Source organism: Oncorhynchus keta, chromosome 17, assembly GCF_023373465.1.
Source record: "Oncorhynchus keta strain PuntledgeMale-10-30-2019 chromosome 17, Oket_V2, whole genome shotgun sequence".
NCBI lineage: Eukaryota > Metazoa > Chordata > Actinopteri > Salmoniformes > Salmonidae > Oncorhynchus > Oncorhynchus keta.
The window spans coordinates 8,159,402-8,180,563 of NC_068437.1; the positions used below are offsets into that span (position 1 = coordinate 8,159,402).

At 41.4% G+C, this 21,162-nt stretch overlaps 1 protein-coding gene and 1 long non-coding RNA gene across 6 annotated transcripts in view; both read right to left on the bottom strand.

Moving 5' to 3' along the window:
• Positions 1 to 1,227, bottom strand: part of phf21ab (PHD finger protein 21Ab) — a 79,951-nt gene extending 78,724 nt beyond the window's left edge. Inside the window, exon 1 of one of the 5 annotated variants that reach the window (XM_052465375.1) lies at positions 949 to 1,227. The gene's annotated coding sequence lies outside the window, so the exon portion shown is untranslated. The remainder of the gene's footprint in view (positions 1 to 948) is intronic. The other 4 variants (XM_052465377.1, XM_052465378.1, XM_035790524.2 and 1 more) reach the window with 4 other exon arrangements.
• The window catches only part of LOC127908187 (uncharacterized), a 204,259-nt gene that overhangs the window by 100,028 nt on the left and 83,069 nt on the right, over positions 1 to 21,162 (bottom strand). The gene's annotated exons all lie outside the window — the stretch shown is intronic.

Consider the following 21,162-nt stretch of genomic DNA (forward strand, 5'->3'; position numbering starts at 1 on the left):
GCGCTAGGCCTAGGTAAGATGTGTATCAAAATATAAATTTACCTAAGACATTTTACATGATGGGTTTCGAATTGTAATGTTTTCATACTGAGCTAACATGTTATTATATAATATTTTATACTAACGGTATTTCAGCGTCAACAAAACAAGTGTTTTATAACTTTCATTTATAAGAGTACAAATAGCTAGCCATCTTGCGCGCGTTTAATTCGACTTCGTTAGCCAGGTAACGTTAGCTAGAAATGGCTTGTTACATAGCTAGTTGGTGCAAACTAGAGAGAACAACATCACGTTGTTAGCCAATGGGATGGAGTCAGACTTTATTAGTTAACTTTCACGATTTAAAACTCGTTTCAGAAATAAGCTATCACCAACTAAAAAAAAGGTATACATAGACATCCACGTCAACTAGCTAACGTTAGCTAGCCTCTTCGCAAGCTAAAATAACCGGCTGGTACAGGTCGAGCTTTCACAGCAGCCAATCACTACAAGAGCAAGCTAGCTAGCTCGCTACATAAAACTGTCAACCCTAAATGTACGTTAGAAAACAAGCTAGCTGTCAATCTAGGTAGCTAAGTAATTATAAAATAAAAACACCGGTAGCATAAAATTAAGAAAAATATTTTGGGGATAGCTTCAAATATAAAATTTGACTAAATTATCACAAATAGGCACGCGCTGGTGGTTACAAGTTAGAATCAACCCCTTTCTAGCTAGCTATGTCCGCTGCCCTCCAATAGCAGGGCACTTCGCTAGCTAGAGTATCATCCAACTCCTATCATAAGAAATAGCTATGAACAAAAAACAGTATCCTTCAAGCCATCTTGCCTATAATAACACACGACGATTTACGGATATAGGGATCAAATGCATGTGAAAACAATGAAAGTTTCTAAACAATGAAAATGAAACTTCAAATGATAATAAAAGATCCCAACGTGCACTTACCCTCCACTCTACTCAGCAGCAGTCCTTCTCTCCTCAGAAATTTATTAAATAAATATTTACAAAACAGCCCAATACCTCTCTACCGAATATCCGATACAATTATGATGTAAATATTAAAATACCCTCCATTGATTAGAGTCTGAGATCTCCGTAGTATATTTTTATTTGTTTAAATAAAATTTGTCCAAAAAGAGAGAAACTGAGATACAAAACAAGAACTCTTCTTCAATCTCATTCACCACAGCCTGAACACAACCGTTATCAATGCGCTCAAGAGAAGGGAGAAGAAGGGGGTAGGAAAACTATTTTTAAATGTGACAATTGTAGCCGTTGTACGCCAAATCGATTGATTAATTAATAGTATATCGTTGAAGTTATTAATTTTGAGTCGATTTTCGTCACAAGGTGAAACGAAAATGTGTTTGAAAAGCGAACTATTTTTTTGTCACGGTGCTGCGAATTTATTTCACTTTGCCTAAGGAACATGGGTACTACGCCTTCCATTGCCTAGGGAAAAAACCCGGATGTAAACTCAGTGAAACTCATCTGGAGAGAAGTAGCACTCGGTTCATAGAAATACGCGGAGCAATTTGTTGCTGTTTTGACTTGCCACGGTCCCAATCCTGCGCATTTACACTATTTTGTCCTTATTGTCGATTGATGACAAAGCACCAATTACTTTCGTCTCTTTTTCATAGCTAGTCAATCTGCATTCATTTTCAGTGTTGAATGGGCGTTCGACATAATAAAACGGTTATGCCAAGTATCAAAAATGCATGAAGAACCGCTGCATATGATTTCTGGTGACGGCTGCTGTGAATATGAGGCGTGGGCAAGCGCCCTTTACAAGTGCGCCATGTTTTTATTATAATTTGAGAATAGTTGTTTATGATACAGTGCCTTCCGAAAGTATTCACACCCCTTTACTTTTTCTACATATTGTTGTGTTACAGCCTGGATTTAAAATAGATTACATTTAGGGTTTTTTCAAGCTGGCCTATGCACAATACCCCACAATACAAATTAATACAAAATGAAAAGCTGAAATGTCTTGAGTCAATAAGAATTCAAGCCCTTTGTTATGCAAGCCTAAATACGTTCAAGAGTAAACATCTGTTTAATAAGTTGCATGGACTCACTCTGTGTGCAATAATAGTGTTAAACATGATTTTTGAATGACTACCCCATCTCTGTACCCCATACATACAGACAATTGTAAGGGCCCTCATTTGAGCAGTAAATTTCAATCACAGATTTAATCACAAAGAACAGGGAGGTTTTCCAATGCCTCAAAAAGAAGGGCACCTGTTGGTAGATGGGTAAAAAAAAGCACACATGGAATATACCCCTTTGATCATGGTCAAGTTATTAATTACGCTTTTGGTGGTGTATCAATACACCCTGTCACTACAAAGATAAAGGCATCCTTATGAACTCAGTTGCCGGAGAGGAAGGAAACCGCTCAGGGTTTTCACCATTTGTGACCAGGAGACCCATGAAGCTGAGCACAATTGGCCCAGTGTTGTCCTGGTTATGGGAGGGTTTGGCCTGCCGGGATGTCCTTGTTCCATTGTGCTCTAGCGACTCCTTGTGGCAGGCCGGGCGCATACACGCTGAGTTCGGTCACAAGTTTTAAGGTGTTTCCTCCAACACCATTTATTTTTTAACCTTTACCTAGGCAAGTCAGTTAAGAACAAATTCTTATTTACAATGACGGCCAACCCCGGCCAAACCATAACCCGGACGACATTGGACCAATTGTACACCGCCCTATGGGACTCCCAATCACGGCTGGTTGTGATACGGCCTAGAATTGAACCAGGGTCTGTAGTGACTGCAAGTGCTTGCCAAGAAGACAATGAATGTTCCTGTGGCCCGAGTTACAGTTTTGACTTAAATCTACTTGAAAATCTATGGCAAGACCTGAAAATTGGTTGTCTAGAAATGACCAATAGGCAAGAATTATAGGCAAATGTGGCACAATCCAGGTGTGGAAAGGTCTTAGAAACCTATCCAGAAAGACTCAGCTGTAATCGCTGCCAAAGGTGCTTCAACAAAGTATTGACTCAGGGGTGTGAATAATTATGTAAATTAGATATTTCTGTATTTAATTTTCAATAAATATGGCCAAATTTCTAAAAACATGTTTTCACTTTGTCATTATGAGATATTGTGCATAGATGGGTGAGGGAAAACAATATTTAATTCAGGCTGTAACACAACAACATGTGGATTAAGTCAAGGGGTATGAATACTTTCTGAAGGCACTGTATGTCAAGCTATATATATATATATATGAAGCATAATGAAATATTCTTATAGATCACTACAATGGTATAACTAAAGTGGATTGTAACAGAATGTATCAAAAACTGATAGATTCCATACTAGGCTTATACAATATACACGTTTATGATACAGGATGAGTTACAGTAGAAACAAACTCATAATGTAGATCTCCACACTGATATAACACTGTTATATCCTCTCATGCATGTAATAAGATTTGTTTGTTCCTTCATGAGTTGAAAAGATCTATGCAATGGTAATATTGCAAAAGGTTTGAGCTTGTTGGCAATGAAGGAAGTGTTGAGGTTGAGAGGCGATTCAGCAATACTTGGAGGACAAATGGAATTAAATAAAAAGCTTCTTTATTGCAAAGAGAAGAACGATAGTTACTAGGAATTGTAACTCCAGTCATATGAGTAGATAGGGAGGCTTCGCTCCTATTGGTTTACCCTGCTGCAGCAGCAGCAGCATTGCCTGAGATAATTAATTATGCACACACCTTGAGGGTATGAGAGTACAGGTGCCCCAATATATTGAGGCTATTTCCCCTCAATCTCCCTCCCCCAAAAAGATTTTCAACGAGAGTCCTGAGATCGGGCAGGGGTCGAAGCCCTATGGGCCTCCACTTTTCTCATATAACTGGAGTTACAATTCCGAGTAAGTATCGTTATGCAGTACCAGTCAAAAGTTTGGACACACCTACTCATTCAAGTGTTTTTTTTTAAATTATTTTCTTCATTGTAGAGTAATAGTGAAGACATCAAAACTATGAACTAACATATATGGAATCATGTAGTAACCAAAAAAAGTGTTAAACAAATCCAAATATATTTTATATTTGAGGTTCTTCAAAGTAGACACCTTTTGCCTTGATGACAGCTTTGCACACTCCTGGCGTTCTCTGCACACTCCTGGCGTTCTCAACTTCACCTGGAATGTTTTTCCAACAGTATTGAAGGAGTTCCCACATATGCTGAGCATCTACGGTCCAACTCATCTCACATCATCTCAATTGGGTTGATGTTGGGTGATTGTAGAGGCCAGGTCATCTGATGCAGCACTCCATCACTCTCCTTATTGGTCAAATAGCCCTTACACAGACAGGAGGTGTGGTGGGTCATTGTCCTGTTGAAAATCAAATGATAGTGGGACTAAGTGCATACCAGATGGGTTGGTGTATTGCTGCAGAATGCTATGGTACCATGCTGGTTAAGTGTGCCTTGAATTCTAAATAAATCAAACAGTGTCACCAGCAAAGCACCCCCACACATCCTCCTCCATGCTTCACAGTGGGAACTACACATGCAGAGATCATCCATTCACCTATTCTGCGTCTCACAAAGACACAACAGTTGGAACTAAAAATCACAAATTTGGACTCATCAGACCAAAGGATTGGTCTAATGTCCATTGCTTGTGTTTCTTGGCCCAAGCAAGTCTCTTCTTATTGGGGTCCTTTAGTAGTGGTTTCTTTGCAGCAATTTTACCACGAAGGCCTGATTCGCGCAGTCTCCTCTGAACAGTTGATGTTGAGATGTGTCTGTTACTTGAACTCTGCATGGCATTTATTTGGGCTGCAATCTGAGGTTCAGTTAACTCTAATGAACTTATCCTCTGCAGCAGAGGTAACTCTGGGTCTTCCTTTCCTGTGGCGGTCCTCCTGAGAGCCAGTTTCATCAGCCATAGTTTCTTCAAACCATCAAGCGCTTTCTTGAAATGTTCCGGATTGACTGGCCTTCATGTCTTCAAGTAATGATGGACTGGTTTCTCTTTGCTTATTTGAGATGTTCTTGCCATGATATGGTATTTTACCAAATAGGGCTATCTTCTGTATACCATCCCCACCTTGTCACAACACAACTGACTGGCTCAAACTCACCAAGGAAAGAAATTCCACAAATGTAACTTAAGGCACACCTGTTAATTGAAATGCATTCCAGGTGACTACCTCGTGAAGCTGGTTGAGAAAATGCCAAGAGTGTGCAAAGCTGTCAAAGCAAAGGGCGGCTACTTTGAAGGATCTCAATTATAAAATATACTTTGATTTGTTTAACACTTTTTTGGTTACTACATGATTTCACATGTGTTATTTCATATTTTTGATGTCTTCAATATTTATTCTACAATGTAGAAAATAGTAAAAATAAAGAAAACCCCTTGAATGAGTAGGTGTGTTCAAACTTTTGACTGGTACTGTATGTCGTAAAACTCCACCCCATAGGGGGCTTCGTTCCTATTGGTTTAGGGCAAACGCCTATGTTGCCCAGAATGTACTCCATGCCGGACTCAACACTTCCCATCTAATGAGAAGGTCAAATCCAGCCTAGGCTGAGACCAAGGTTTCAGAAATCAGCTAAGGAGGGGTCGGAACCAAGGTTCCGGTCTAGAAGCACAGTTTCGACTGCTCCTACAGAGTTGTTTTGTTACTGTAGTTTAACTGATACCCTGCCCAAAAAGATAATTTTCATAGATGGCCACAGAGAGAAGTCATATTTAAAAATTCCTAATAAGATACTTAAGTCATCACCTTTGTGCACAAAACATTCATCAAATTATTCAAATAATTGTAGCGGAGGCGTGGGCAAGCGCAGCCGAAGATACAGTATTAACATTTTATATTCATCCAATGTCTGACATGTTTTTGGATAGCATGATGACATTGTCGCTGCTCGCATTGCGTCCTCAGTGCTAGTATGCATGTGATGTTAGGGTGTTTAAACCGGATGAAACCCAGATAGACTGTCCATGAATCAGCGTATGAGAAACGTGAGTAGATTACCTTGAAAACAGTCTGACATCTTAGATGCACACTCCAGTTCTTATTATACCTCAGTGGCCGGAACCCAGTGTAAATCAGTGATGCCGAGCAACACATCCAGCCAATCAAATTCCTTGCCTGGGCGGGGCTCCGAAGGTGGGTTTTCACAGCATCTCTGTTATTTCAAGATGAGCTAAAGCTGCAGCAAAAGGGGAGAAATGGTCTACAATGCTGGCTATATCACAATCTTTTATTTTTATGTTTCTGAAGTGATATTTGGCAATAAAGGCTAGCATCAGGGACAAGAAGTAGCTAGGCACAATGAAGTTTGTTTTGAGAAAAGTCAGCTAACCTTGTAAACTACCTATGTATAACTAACTAGCTAGCTAAGTTAGTTAAATTTCTATCAGGGGGGTCATACCATGGATCATTTAGCTACAAAACTACCTCCATACTACCATACATTTTTTAAACGGTTACCTTCAGACAAGTCATGTGATACTTGTGGGGTTCGTAGAGCAAAACGGAGAACACCATCATTCAGACGCTATAGACGTTTTCGCAAGAAGACCGATTTTCGGGATGTCTCATGGTCTTACAAACACCGCTGTAGCTTGGCCACCTTCCACCGAGATGTGGCCGCCATATGTGATTACGGTGGATTGAGACGCAGCCCATGGAAGAAAACATCTCTAGTTTAAATTGACGGATTTTGATGGGGATTTATTCATTATGTTACTTAGATTGACGCGTCGGTGCGTCAATAGATTCTATTATTGACCTTAAAGGTTAGCCGTGTTAGCCCAGTCACTAGCTTATCCAGGATCAGTGATACATAGAGAAACCATGTATTGTCTATGGGAATAACTGCAATCATTTTCCAAGCAACATTGCTGAAATTAATTAAATAAAATGCTCATAAAATGCTACCTGTAATGCTTATCTCCTGTAGCCTGATTGTCATCTTATTTTCATACTGTACCTAACTTACAAGGGTTGGATTAGCACTAAACCATTTTATATGTCAGCACTTATAAAGCCATGTACAAAAATCATACATTGTCTACTGGTATCATATTCAATTTAGAACATATATCTCAACATGTAAACAATGTGTGAGTTTAGCTATTCTCTGCTTCAGCTGACAGAAGGCCAGTTATGCCATCATGCTGTAGGCCTATGGCTGCATTGGGGATGCATGCCATATGATAAGCTGCTAAATTGATTCACATAGCTGATATACTGAGAGAGAGAGAGAGCGTGACAATCAAATAAATCAGATTGAAGATCTTACAACTAGACATAAAGGAAATGTTCATTTGAGAATGAACAGAGACATATAGGTTGGTGGAAGTTATCCAACTATGTAGGTGTTATGTTGAATATAATAAACTACATTTATCAATCTGACTCCAATATTATGTGAAAAAAAATACAAAAGGCCCTGTGCATCTCTGAAAGAATCTAGTCAATGAAGTGAGCCTTATATCTCACCTCTCATTATGACTACGATGAACATGTTTCCAACTATCATCGTTACGCGATTATTAAGAGGCTGGACACAAATAGATAATCCTGGTGACCAATGTTCTAGCATTAATTTATTGAGGCATATGTAGTGTATATAACAACTACCAATAGACCTACTAAGTGTATAATCAAATAATTACTCTAATTTGAGGAATGCATTTACTCAATTCAACTAATATAGTTTATTGGTCATGAAAGAATTAACTCCAAAAATTACAGTGTACATGATATATTTCAGCCTACTTAGAGTAAATTACTATCACCAATAGGCTAAGACTTTACGTGGTTACACTTACACATGTCTTCAGTTCAGAATAATCTCTAAGAACTACAATACCGTTCAAAAGTTTGGGGTCACTTAGACTTTTTTTGTCCATTAAAATAACATCAAATTGATCAGAAATACAGTGTATATATTGTTAATGTTGTAAATGACTATTGTAGCTGGAAACTGCAGATTTCTACATAGGCGTACAGAGGCCCATTATCAGTAATCATCACGCCGGGGTTCCAAATGGCACGTTATGTTAGCTAATCCAAGTGAATCATTTTACAAGGCTAATTGATCATTAGAAAACCATTTTGCAATCATGTTAGCACAGCTGTAAACTGTTGTTCTGATTAAAGAAGCAATAAAACTGTCCATCTTCAGACTATTTGAGTATCTGGAGCACCTATCCCCTCTGCCACTGATATTTTTGAATTTGGTTGTCATATTGGCAGGTTTGCTAGTGACAAACTATTTAGCTAGCTTCTAGCCTAGTGGTTGATATGCAATTTAATCTCCTCGTAATTAACAGTCAGTGTTGATGAGTGTCTTGACGAGAAGGCAAACTTTTGCCAGGCAAAATCGGACATTATCATCTCATTATTATGGATGTATCCAAATATTCTAGGGCTCTTGAGTGGTGCAGCAGTCTAAGGCAGTGCACCTCAGTGCTAGAGGTATCACTACAGACCCTGGTTCGATTCCAGGCTGTATCCAACTGGCTGTGATTTGGAGTCCCATAGGGTGGGACACAATTGGCCCAGCGTCATCTGGGTTAAGGTTTGGTCGGGGTAGGCCATCATTGTAAATAAGAATTTGTTCTTAACGGATTTGCCTAGTTAAAGAAAGATTAAATAAAATACAAAATAAATGTCAATAGATAAGATACTTTTCTGTTATTGTGGCTGCAGAGATTGTGACTGTGTTAGCGCTACCTAACTGGCTCGCTAGCAAGCAAGGGATAAGAACGTTGCCAACGAGCATGGCAACGGAACAAAAATGAACGACTGGGTCGCATCTCTAGCAACCTAAATATGAGAAAGCATGAATTTGCTTATGTAAATGAAAATATCAACACAATATGTATATATTTCTACCAGTAAATATGTGCTTAGTATTGTTTACTTTGGCAACCGTGGTAAAAGCGGGATAAACAGCTTAAACTGAATAAACTTTGCTGTTATTCTGGATGTGAGGTAGTGACTTTGTAGCCATAGCTAGTTGGCTAGCTAGCAGCATGCAAGGGACAAGAACCTTGCCAGCAAGCATGGCAACGGAAAATATAGAACGAACAACTAGGTTGTGACTGTGTTAGTGGTACCTAGCTGGCTAGTTAGCAAGCAATGGATAAGAACGTTGCCAACGAGCATGGCAACGGAACATAAAGAACAAACAACTGGGTCAGGTCCATAAATATCATAAATATCTAACTAATTCTCTAGCAACCAAAAGATGAGAAAGTATGAATTCTCTTATATTATTTTTTAATTTTCACTTGTAAATGTGTGCTTTAATATTGTTATCTTTGGCAACTATAAGCAGGATAATCGCCTCCGCCCTGTAAATTACCTTGGAAAAATTAACTCCGCTGCGTCAGTCATTATTTCCAAGGTAAAATAAAGAACATTGTTGTTTATCCCTTACTTTTTTTCTCTGTCCTCAGTTTTCCCTCTCTAGGGACTGGAAGTGGAGAATCTTTTCTTATATGTCCTCCCACAAAATTACCTGCCCTATCCAGTACAGTAGCCTACACTCTCCCTTTACTACTAATAATAAATCATTTATAATTTTAAAATGTATTTATTTACTTGAAAAGGTTCTCACACTGCCTCTTTTTGGGGGGGGCCTTACAAAAACAAAATAATGGGCAATCTTCACTATTTTCGGTGGTGGCAAAGCGCAGCCAGCAGCCATGAGGACAAATGGAAACAATTTTAAAAAATGTTTTTGTCACTAGAGCGGTTTAGAACGTGTTGTGACATTTGAATTGACCTGCGTAATCCTGTTTAAATTTTATTATTTATTTATTTTATTTTTTACCCGTTTTTCTCCCCAATTTCATGATATCCAATTGGTAGTTAGTCTTCTCTCATCGCTGAAACTCCCGTGTGGACTCGGGAGAATGCGAAGGTCGAAAGCCATGTGTCCTCCAAAACACAACCAATCTGCACTGCTTCTTGACACAATGCCCACTTAACCCAGAAGCCAGCCACATAAATGTGTCGGAGGAACCACTGTGCACCTCGCAACCGTGTCAGCGTGCACTGCACCCGGCCCGCCACAGGAGTCGGTTGTGTGTGATTGGATAAGAACATCCCTGCAGGCCAAGCCCTCCCCTAGCCCAGATGACACTGTGCGCCGCTCCATGGGTCTCCCGGTCGCGGTCGGCTGTGACAGAGCCTGGACTCGAACCCAGATACTCTAGTGGCACAGCTAGCATTGCGATGCAATGCCTTAGACCACTGCGCCACTCAGGAGGCCCTATCCTGTTTCAATTTCAATAAATATAAAATCGCAGACTGTCTAGCACTTGAAACTTGCAACTACACAACAACTACCCGGACGGGAAACAGTGACGCACATAACATACAGCACCACTTCTATGGGTGTGTGTGTGTGTGATTGTGGGGGGGTTCTTGGAATATAACAAACAAAATATTACCGTGGACCATTCAAGTCATTTTTGCAATACAAAATTATCCAGATGACTGACGGAGGCATGACAAAGACATAATTTTGGAGGTATGGCAACCCCAATCAAATCGCCACACCCAGTCAAAGACTGGTGGGTGAAAAAATATCCATGGATCAAAAAACACTGCATCAGCAAGTTAGAATCCCATAACAGCTTCTCTGTAAATCTCTCAAGGAAGGGCTGTACAAAAACACTGTCCTGACAGCACATAACCCATACTCCCCACCTCTGTCCTCTCAGCGGTGCTGAGTACAGACTGCGCAAGAGAGCTCGAGGACACATTCAAGAGATAACAGATAAAATGGGAAGGCGTCAACCACGACTCTGCCGCACAAATATCCTCCACTCCCACACCTCTAAAGACAGCCACAGAGGCTGCAACTCTGCGTGTGGAATGAGCCCTAACGCCAGAAGGCAAGGGGTGCCCTGCAGTTCTGTGCAATACCATCAAAGCTAGTGAGGTAAACACGGCTTAGAAAGTTGCTTTCCAAGTGCTGCAGCACTGTGGCATACAAACAGCTGAAGGTGATAATCAAATTGGTGCCGTACGCTCCACATAGCATCTGTTCCTCGATCTCCTCAATGTGAGGAGGTGAAGAGAAAGCCCACAACTCCAAAGTCTGATCTGTAGGGGCTCTTGATAATCTTAGGCTAAAAAGCCAGATTAGGACGTACCACTGCTCTGCTCAGGTCGCCATTGATGGTGAGACAGTTGGGTTGTGTTGACAGAGAGCACAAATCATTGTCACGCTTAGCGAAGGTCAGGGCAAGTAACAACGCCGTTTTAATAGACATCTTAAAAGGAATCTCATCCAAGGGCTCGAATGGCGGCTCACAGAGCGCATTGAGTACCAATGTAAAATGCCACTGTGGAACTGTGGTTCGAGTTGCCGGTCTCAGTTGCTGCATTCCCAAAAGGAAACGTTTGACGAGAAGATGGCTGAAAGCAAACACCCTACCGTAACCCTCATGACAAGCTGAAATCCCTGAGGCGTACACGTTCATACGGCCAACGTTGTTTGTCAAACAGGAACTGTAAGATTGAGAGAATCGTTTCCACCTGGCAACAAGCCGGTGGACCCCTCAAGACATGAGGTCTGCTACCTCATTGAGGCAGCCTTGGATATGATAGGCTGTCAATGAGCGGAGGTGCCCGTGCGCCCACAACCATAGTCTCTCTGCCAGCAGGTGGAGCTCAGAAGACCTGACCCCTCCTTGTCGATTGATGTATGACACTGTTGTACGGTTGTCTGACCAGACTAACACATCGCGGCCCTGAAGCCTGTGAGAAAAATGTATCAGAACTAACAGCACAGTCTCTAGCTGTAGGAGATGTGGCGTGCCAACGGAGACCACATTCTCCACTGCTCGAGTCTGGCATACCCCCCAGTCAGTCAGAGAAGCATATGTAGAGACTGGAATGTGAGAAGAGACTCTTCCCATCGGGACACCGGGTGTGAGAGTATACACTGGTCTCTTCAAATGGTTAATGTCCGCTCTAAGCACTCTCGATGATGTCCCTGTTGTGAATTATGTCTTCAGCCCACACTGTAGTCCCGTTGTGGCTGCTACACATGCGCAGGCTACAACGATGGTTTGCCCAGCTGCGCCTAGTTACCATGCACAATGTATGGAACCGCATGAGAGCAGAGAGAAGGGACCTTTCTTCTGGAGTCCAAAAGTCGTGCCAACATTGCCGAAGTGTCTAGCTGAAGCCCCAAGTAGACAATCCGCTGAGTTGGGAAATGGCATGCTCTTTTCCCAAATCACTGTGAAACCTAGTGAGATGCATCACCAGTCTCATCTTGTGTGTGATTGCCAGGTCTACTGACTGGGCCAACAGAACCAACAGTTCGTCCAAATATGCCAGGACTGACTCCTTAGCAACCCAATAGCTCTATAGCTGCCTCCACACATTTGGCAAAGGTTAGAGGGGCCTGATAGTAACCAAATGGCTATTGCCTGGAAGGCATAGAGGAGAAACTTCCTGTGGCGTGGTGTCACCGGCACATTAAAGTACGCATCCTTCAGGTCTACACTCATGCAAAAGTTGTTTAGGTGGATACATTCCAGCAGACATTTTTTTTCATGAGCATGTGAAAGGGTGGTTTGGTCATGCTCTCATTCAGGCTGCCTCAAGCCCCCTGTCTTTTTTGGAACCAGGAAGTAGGGCGAGTTAAACCCCTTGTTTCTCTGTTCTGGGTGAACCACTATGACCACCTCCTTTGCCAGTAATTCCGCAATCTGACTTCAGAGCTGCTACTTTCTCTGGTGATGATATCAAAATGTACACCACTTTGTAAGGAGGGGGAGACCAGAAAAATTGGATAGCGTAACCCAGTCTCAACATCTGGTTTAGCGAAATCGAGAGGGTGCAGACTTGATGTCACTCCCTAGAACACTGAGAGCATTACGTCACAGCCTTATAAAATTGATTAAATTAAATGTTTTCTTGAATCTACACACAATACCCCATAATGACAAAGCCAAAACAGTTTTTTAGAAATGTGTGCAAATTTATTTAAAAAACACCTTATTTAGATAAGTATTCAGACCCTTTGCCATGAGACTCGAAATTGAGCTGAGGTGCATCCTGTTTCCATTGATCATCATTGAGATGTTTCTACAAAACTTGATTGGAGTCCACCTGTGGTATATTCAATTGATTGGACATTATTTGGAAAGGCACACACCTGTCTATATTAAAGGTCCCACAGTTGACAGTGTATGTCAGAGCAAAAAGCCAAGCCATAGGGTCGAAGGAATTGTCGGTAGAGCTTATAGACAGGATTGTGTCAAGGCATAGATCTGGGGAAGGATAGCAAAAAATGTCTGCAGTATTGAAGGTCCCCAAGAACACAGTGGCCTCCATCATTCTTAAATGGAAGAGGTTTGGAATCACCAAGACTCTTCCTAGAAGAACACAATGGTCACTGAAAGAGCTCCAGAGTTCCTCTGTGGAGTTGGACAACGATCTCTGCAGCACTCCAACAACCAGGCCTTCATGGTAGAGTGGCCAGACGGAAGCCACTCCTCAGTAAAAGGCACTTGACAGCCTGCTTGGAGTTTGACAAAATGCACCTAAAGGACACTCAGACCATGAGAAACAAGATTGTCTGGTCTGATGAAACCAAAATTGAACTCTTTGGCCTGAATGCCAAGCTTCACGCCTGGAGGAAACCTGGCACCATCCCTATGGTGAAGCATGGTTGTGGCTGCATCATGCTGTGGGGATGTTTTTCGGGGGACTGGGAGTCTAGTCAGGATTGAGGCAAAGATGAACAGAGCAAAGTACCAGTCCGGGCGGTAGGAGAGGGTGAAATTAAATCGGGTGAACAGCAGGGCCCATCGAACTTGCCTGGAGTTGAGGCTCTTGGCAGTGCAGAGATATTACAGGTTCATCTGATCTGTCCATATGTGGTTCCGCCCTGGGTGGTCCACCCTCTAACCAGTGCCTCCACTCCTCCAATGCCATATTCACTGCAAGTAGTTCCCAGTTACCTACGTCGTAATTCCTTTCTGTGGGGTTGAGACGATGGGAGAAGAATATTGAGCAGGGATGCAGCTTTTGGTCTTGGGCCGAACGCTGGGGCAGGACAGCCCCCACAACTGAGGCGTCAATCTCCACCACGAACTGCCGGGACGAATCCGGATGGATTAGGATGGTCCCCAGTGAATTGGTGCTTGAGGTCCAAGAAAGCCTGGTTTACAGCTGTAGACCACGTAAACGGGACCTTAGGAGAGGTGAACGCTGATGGGGGGGGAGCCCGGGTGCTGTAGCCCCAGGTAGAAATTGGCGAACCCCAGGAAGTGTTGCAGCTGTCCTCTGGAGGTGGGTTGCAGCCAATCCACCACCGCTCTCAGCTTTTCAAGATCCATCTGTATGTTGCCTGCAGCTATGATGTACCCAAGGAGATGATGCAGCGATGGAATTCACATTTTTCCGCTTTGATGAGAAGCTGGTCCTCCAGAAGACGCTGGAGAACATGTTCTTGAGCCGATTGGGAAAAGACAAGGATGTCATCAAGGTAGACGAATACGAACCGGTTCAACATGTCCTGGAACAGGGCCTGGAACACAGCAGGAGCATTGGTCAGTCCGAATGGCATCACCAGGTAGTACTTGCTAGCCATGTTAAAGGCGGTCTTCCACTCATCCCCTTCCTGGATCTGTACCAGATGGTGGGCGTTCCAGAGGGCAAACTTAGCCCCCTGGAGAGGCTTGAAATCCGAGGCAATTAGTGGAAGCGGGTAATGTTTTTTAACTGTGATGTCATTCAGGCCCCCTGTAGTCGATACACAGACGTAGGGTTTTTTCCTACTTCTCCACAAAGAAGAACCCTGTACCGGCTGGGGAGGCAGAAGGATGGATACCCCTTGCAGCAAGGGAGTCTTCAATATAGGTCTCCATCGCCTTAGTCTCTGGCCCTGACAGGGAATAAAGCCGCCCCCCAAGGCGGTGTAGTGCCCAGGAGAAGGTCGATGGCGGAGGAAGTGAGGTGGCACTGGCTTTGCTGAAAACCTCCCGTAGGTTTGGTAAGACAAGACGAACTGGCAAGCTGGTAAGGGGTACGAACTGGTAAGTGGTACGAACTGGAACTGGTAAGACAAGACGAACTGGCAAAAGACAGAACACAGGTATAAATACACAGGGGATAATGGGGCAGATGGGAGACACCTGGAGGGGGGTGGAGACAAGCACAAAGACAGGTGAAACAGATCCGGGTGTGACAAAAGCATGCCAAACAAAAATGGGAGGAAGACCTGGGAGACATTATTGATGATGAATGGGTACAGATATATTTGAATGCCCAGTCATGTTCATATAAATCACAGACATAAATTACTGCACTTTAAGACCATCCATAGAACATACTATATGCCAATGAAAATGAATATCATGCACTCAGAAATGTAATTCCTCTGCTAGAGGTGTAAAACAAAAAAAGGGGATATATTTGCATATGTTATGATCTTGTGAAGGCTGGTTGAATTATGGCAAAGAATGTTATTTTATCTCAGGAGGTATTTCTCCCTTCTCTGTTTTTGTTTGCTTGTAAATGCTGATACTGGAAACTGTTAACAGATGAAACTGTGTAACTTAGCAATTACACTACCTAAGAAATCCATTGCCATTAATTTGAAGGTTGGTTATCCTCACACAATGTCACACTGGATGGCAGAAATGTCAAGTTATGCATCACTAGATTTGATGTATTACAATTAAGAGTATACTATGCAACTTCCATAAGGTCTGGGTGCCTTAAATTAAATATTGTATGACAAAAGGGGTTGGTATTGAACACGTTTTTTTTGTCGAGCAGTCGCAAATATATACATTTTTTCATGGCACACGAGACTCCTGAATGATTTGCGCCTGTTTCAGTGGACTAATCCATTGAGGCTGCAGGGATGCCACAGTCCAAGTATTTGGGGATTGTAGCTCATAATACACAAGGCATGTCTCTCTCCAGAATGTGCTCTCTCCTGCCATTTCATGGGTATTTATTGTTTCAGAACTTCATTGAGTGTAATGTTTGCTGTGTATCAATTCCCCATTTACATACAGTACCTTCAGAAAGTATTCAGACCCCTTGACTTTATCCACATTTTGTTAGGTTACTGCCCTATTCTAAAATGGATACATTTAAAATAAATTTGCAAAAATTCAAAAAAACGGTTTGTTTTCTCATTATGGGGTACAGTGTGTAGATTGAGGATTTTTTTAAAATATACATTTTAGAATAAGGCTGTAACGTAACAAAATGTGGAAAATGTGAAGGGGTCTGAATACTTTCCCGAATGCACTGTATATCATTGGCCTTAGCTCTGATGCACCTCTTTTGTCTCTGCCTGTCGGACGACAGCCGAGTGAACAGTCCGTGGCTCGGGTGGTTGAGGTCCTTAATGATCTTCTTGGCCTTCCTTTGAACACTGCGTGCTGTATATGCGTTGGGCGGTGATGCGTTGGGCTCTCTGCACCACACTCTGGAGAGACATGCGGTTGAGGGCGTAGCAACATGCACTCACTCATTGGTTGCTCTTTCTACAACTGTTTTAACCAATCACATCGTGTTTGTATTTGCATATTCTTTGCAATTGGTCCTCCAAGTCCTCCTTTGTCCTTCAAGTGTTGCTGAATCTCCTTTCTACAACAGTTTGCACCTTGGTTGGCAATTGAGGTAGTGGCAGTGAACTCTTCCCTATGAATGACGTGCTGGACTGACAGTTGCAGAACAGGTTCAAGTCCTGGTCGGGCTACTCCCTGAATTTTCTACACTGGTTTTAGAAGTGCATCTTGGTGAGACCATTGAAAGTGTGTCCCATCGCCAATGTAAGAGTGAGGTGCAGGGATGCACTTTCTGAAGGAAAGGGTCGTTTAGATATCTCATCAAGAGGGTTTGAACCTCTTGGTGTAATGGCTAATGTATTGGACTGACAGCCATGAGGACCCAGGTTCGAGGCCTGTTCGGGCTACCCACTGACCTGAATTCTCTAGTTTACAATACCTTAAATCAAATTGTATAACATGCTGTAGCAAGTCCCTTGTCCCTTTGGTCATTATTGTCTCTATACCATCAGTTAATTGTGTGCCCTGAAATCTAATTTGATTAACCTAAAATTAAAATCTCAGGGGGCCACAATCCAACAAAATTGGACTGCTGCATTTACTGACCACATTAATGGAAAACTAGAGTATTATGGAGGGTAAACCACAGGACATTCTCTATCAATAGACGTATAAGGGGTCAATAGGATATTCTCCACTGGACTGTGTGATAGGGGGTCACCATCTGTTTTGTAAATAAAAACATTCAATGATGAATTAATGAGGCTACAAGTTGCTAGTCAACTAATTATTGTCCACTATAATGGGAAATGTGGTTGTAGGGGATATGTTGAACAGCAACACAGAGTAAGGTTCATTAGGTTCTGTGCCAAAGAGGTGCTGTTGCTGTATTGATGGGAACTGGGAAGAATAGTGTCAAGATACTGTGTCATATTGATTGGTTTGGATAGGGCAAATAATGACTCACCATTGTTAACTGCCATTATAAACACTCCCAGAAGATTCAAAGAGTAGGTCATGACCTTTGAGTAAAAGCAAACTGTACCTAATTCAGGAAACACATTTCCATTTGTTACAATGCATCAAGGCTCTCCAAAATAATACAGTTGTAATTTAAATGGTGCACTATTAATTAACTCATTATTTGAAACTGTATATAAAGTAAATTTGGTCATGTGCATTTTGTGTTATAAACAATTAAATCGCTTAAAGAGATTCTCCAGTATGTTTGTATAATCTTTAGCCAGTAGTTCTGAAAAAAGCGCTCACAAGCCAAAAGTGGTCCCCGAAAATTGGTACTGTGTCACATACTGTGCACCACATCATTGCTCTCTCTCACGCTGCTGTGGGTGCATGATGTGCCTCTTGCTATGTGTCACTCATATGGCTAGGGGCTGAAGCTCATTGGTTTAAATCGAATTGCTAGGGGGCTGTCCCACGTGGGGGAAAATGTCTTACCTCTTAATTGAGGTAAAACAGTAATTCAGCTTATAGATTATTCAGGTATGAACTACACATTGACACATCCAGCCCAAAGCAGGTTTAAAAAAATACTTTCATGTAGTAGTCACCACAGTTCCAGAGCATGTCTTTAAATAATAAATTATAATATATGCCATATTAGCATATCCAAAGCAATTTACAGTAGTGCGTGCATACATTTTGGTATGAGTGGCCCCAGCAGAAATGAAAACTATAATCCTGGTATTGTAAGCAACATGCTTTACCAACTGAGCTGCAGAAAACCACAACTAGGCTATTTTTATTTTATTTAACTAGGCAAGCCAGTTAAGAACAAATTATTATTTTACAATGATGGCTTAAACCCAGCCAAACCCAGACAACACTGGGCCAATTGCACACCACTCTACAGGACTCCTAATCACACCCAGTTGTGATACAGCCCAGGATTGAACCAGCACTGTGATGAATTGTCTTAGACCGCTGCTCCACTTGGGAGCCCAAGGCTAAATGAACAACTGAAAATATCAGGCTTAATATCATTAATGTCCCAATAAATTTGGTCCAGTATACAGTTTGGTTTAAAACAATTATTGTTCTGAGCTAAACTATACAATAAAAGTAAAAACAAAACCTTTGAATTCAATATTTGGTAACAAGGCAAGTCAGTTAAGAACAAATTATTGTCAATGACAGCCTAGAAACAGTGGGTTAACTGCCTTGTTCAGGGGCAGAACAGATTTGTACCTTGTCAACTCAGGGAGTTAACCTAGCAACCTTTCAGTTACTGGCCCAAACACTCTAACCGCTAGGCTACCTGCCACCACTGTACACAAAGCAATATGATGCAGTTATAATGGATTACGAGTCTTGTTAAGAGCATTTTACCCCATTATAGGGTCTGTATACTCATCTAATGATCTGGAGAGACAGAGATATAACATACTATAAGCCTTATTACAAGACATAGATGCTTGTATAGCAGGCATTGTATCTGCAGGCTGTTTTAACCTATATTCTTTACATAGTTCTATACTGTATGTGGTTGCAAATCATTGCACTTTAATGCTGCTGTTGATTATATAAAATTGTATTATGGATCTGACAATTGCTTTGAAGAGAACAAGACCAAAAAAAATGCATGATATAAACTTGAAGTGTCCCAGTCACACTGAGCCTTCCATGCTGACAGTTCAGGAGAGGCAAATATGGAATTCTGCATTGTTACATGTTTTTATTATATAATTTTCATACAATTAAACAATAGTAATTTAGTCAATGGATAGTTTAGTTTGTATGTCAAGCCCTTGACAGGTCTTTCGAAAATATCCTGTTTCACAGTTTGCAACTGTGACACTCAGACAAACCACAAGAGGTCCCTGTTTGATTGAAAACGTTGTGGACTGCTCACTGCTGTACACTGGTATTACAGTTTTTCAGCCAGACAGCCATTTACAAAGTATAGACAAATGAAAGCTGTCCATGGTGCGAAATTGGGACATGTCTATGCAGCTGGTTATCAAATCAATGATCGGCTTTCTGTGGTGCATGGGCATGTAGCCTATAGCTTTGCTTTAGCTAATGGATAAATGTTTATTGGTAGGCCTATTTAGTTGCTATCTTTTTATGTTAAACCTAACATTTCATGAAGGGTCTCGTGTGGCTCACTTGGTAGAGCATGGCACTTGCAATGCTATGGTTACAGGTTCGATTCCCACAGGGGATCACTACAAATTGAAAAATGTATACACTCACTACTGTATGTTGCTCTGGATAAGCATGTCTGCTAAATGACTTAACATGAAACAACGCTATGCAAGGCTGCAATTTAGACTGCTGGCTGGAGGCAATAATGTAAATACCCGTTCAGTCATTAAAATTCAAACATTGCAGATTGTAAAATACATTTTTAGATAAAACAGCATACTAACTAGCAATACATTTATTTTAAAAATGACAACTGCCACGCATAGCATGCCTGAACCTGCATGACATGAGCCGTCCTCATGCTGTCTCCCAACGGTGGATAGAAAGTTGTTGTGCATAAAATCAGTCTGTTAACGCCAAATAGTGCAGTCAGTCCACCCTCAAAACACTTGCTTACTATGGAGTGTTTTATTATGCAGTGTAGCCTACTATCTATAGCTACTGTATATACAGTATTTATCTGCTATTTATAAAGATTAAATAGCCTAACAATTAAATAGCCTAACAATTAAATAGCCTAACAATTAAGAAAAAAGTAGCTGGCTTGAGAATACATTTAACCAATATTTATTGTTTGACTGGCTAAAAGCCTACATAAGTGGGCTGCAATCAAGGTAAATTAATACAATCCAGACAGTCTTTCCTGAGACATTGTCAGTGGCGATTTTAGCATGTAAATCTTGGTGGGGCAAACTCGCAATATCAAAAGGAATTATACTGAACAAAAATATAAACGCAACATGTAAAGTGTTGGTCCCATGTTTCACGAACAGAAATAAAAGATCCCAGAAATGTTCCATATGCACAAAAAGCGTCTCAAATTTGGTGCACAAATTTGTTTACATCCCTGTTAGTGAGCATTTCTCCTTTGCCAAGATAAATCCATCCACCTGACACGTGTGGCATATCAAGAAGCTGATTAAAGAGCACGATCATTACACAGATGCATCTTGTGCTGGGGACAATAAAAGGCCACTAAAAATGTGCAGTTTTGGCAGACAAAATTTTAATTTAGAGTTATTTAGTTGTTCTACAAACGTTGGGCTATATGTTTTGATTTTTAATACATTGTAAGGCTGCATGATGCGACTAATGATTTGAAAAAAAGTAGCTTGAAAGGCATGAGCTCTGCTAAGTTTTTTGGCGCAGGCTGTACAGTTTCTCATTCACAATTTGACAAGCACTTGATAATGCCTCCAATTTCACTGCGACATCCCCTTTGAGTGGCCGTAATGCACCCTAAAAAAATCCATTACTTAAAAAAAACAAAAAAATCCCCTTTTTCTTCCCAATTTCGTGGTATCCAATTGTTTTTAGTAGCTACTATCTTGTCTCATCGCTACAACTCCCGTACGGGCTCGGGAGAGACGAAGGTTGAAAGTCATGCGTCCTTCACAACCCAACCACAATGTTTCCCAGTGCGCATCCCAGCCAGCC